Raw genomic sequence first — 1,689 nt, 5'->3', positions numbered from 1 at the left:
TCATTTATGAATTGTACAAACATGGAATACATTCAGTCTTTTTTTTTTTTTTTTTTTTTTTTTTTTTAAATTTTTTTTATTGTACATTCAGTCTTATATATACTTCTCTAGGGTCTAGATACAGAGAATACTTTCCAGCTCATTTTATAATCTTGATTCCTAAACCTCTCAAGGAAAATATGAGCAAAGAAAACTACAGACCAATCTCGATCAAGACTATAAATGACAAAAATTTAAAAAGAACGTTAATGAACTGAATCCAGCAATACATTTTAAAGGATAGTAAAGTTAAAGTAAACCTAGAAATGTAAGTTCTTTTAACATTAGAAAAATCAAGTAATAAAGTTACCACATTAAAAAATTGAAAGAGGAAAAACTGTATCTGCCTGCCAATAGATGTAGAAAAATCATTTGATAAAATTCAACAACCCAATGATGATTTAAAAATAAAATCTAGCACTCTCCTCCAGCCACCCAAGATGCCTAAAATAAAGAAGGCGAAGGGGAAGAATGCAGCCCTGGCCCCTGCTGTCATCAAGAAGCAGGAGGCCAAGAAGGTGGTCAGTCCCCTGTTTGAGAAAAGGCCCAAGAATTCTGGCATCAGACAGGACATCCAGCCCAAAGGGGACCTTACCCACTTTGTCAAACGGCTTTGCTATATCTGGCTGCAATGGAGAAGGACTATTCTCTCTAAGCATCTAAAAGTGCCTCCCCTGATTACCCAGTTCACCCAGGCCTTGGAACGCCAAACAGCTCCTCAAATGCTTAAGCTGGCCCACAAATACAGCAAGAGAAGCAGCAGAGATTGTTGCCCCCAGCTGAGAAGAAAACTGCTGGGAAAGAGGATGTACCCACTAAGAGGCTGCCTGTCCTTCGAGCTGGGGATTTTCCTGTCACCACCTTGGTGGAAAACAAGAAGGCTCAGCTGGTAATGATTGTACATGATGTGGATCTCATTGAGCTGGTTGTCTTCCTGCCTGCTCTGTGTCACAAAATGGGGGTTCCCTACTGTATTATCAAGGGGGAAGACCAGGCTGGGATATATGGTCCACAGGAAGACCTGCACCACTGTTGCCTTCACACAGGTTAACTCAGAAGAAAAAGGAGCTCTGGCTAAGCTGGTGGAACGTATTGGGACCAATTGCAATGACAGATATAGGACCTGCCATCACCGGGGAGGCAACATCCTGGGTCCAAAGTTGGTAGCTCACATTGCCAAATTGGAAAAGGCAAAGGCTAAAGTACTGGCCACTAAATTGGGCTAAGTGTACACTGTTGAATTTTCTGTACATGAAAGTGAGAAAGAATTCTCTTTCAAAAAAAATTTTTTTTAAATCTAAACTCTTTTTTAGCAAACTAGGAGTGGAAGAGAAAATTATTTTCATCTTACAGTATGGACAAAATTGCTCAAGGTAAACCACATAGTAAATGGTATTTTCTTTATGATGAGGAACAAGACCAGTACCATACCAGTACCATTGTACCATACCCTTACTCTTACAATAATATAGCACAGGTTTTGGCTAGTGCTCTATGGCAAGAAAAACCTATAAAATATGGTTAATTAAAAGGAAGACATTAAATTGTTACTATTCTTGAGAGATAAATTATTTATCTAGAACTTCAGTAGGATTATATTAGTTGGAGTGACTAGATTATTCTGTGATAACAAAAAGCCACAAAGTTTCA

The 1,689-nt window shown here is 38.5% G+C and overlaps 1 pseudogene; it reads left to right on the top strand.

The window, feature by feature from the left end:
• The first annotated feature begins 473 nt into the window (after nucleotides 1–473).
• On the top strand, nucleotides 474–1,265 carry LOC116642858 (annotated as a pseudogene).
• Nucleotides 1,266–1,689: the final 424 nt, after the last annotated feature.

This window comes from Phoca vitulina, unplaced genomic scaffold (genome assembly GCF_004348235.1).
Source record: "Phoca vitulina isolate PV1807 unplaced genomic scaffold, GSC_HSeal_1.0 scaffold24, whole genome shotgun sequence".
Lineage (NCBI taxonomy): Eukaryota > Metazoa > Chordata > Mammalia > Carnivora > Phocidae > Phoca > Phoca vitulina.
This window is presented reverse-complemented; position numbering and strand designations above follow the sequence as displayed.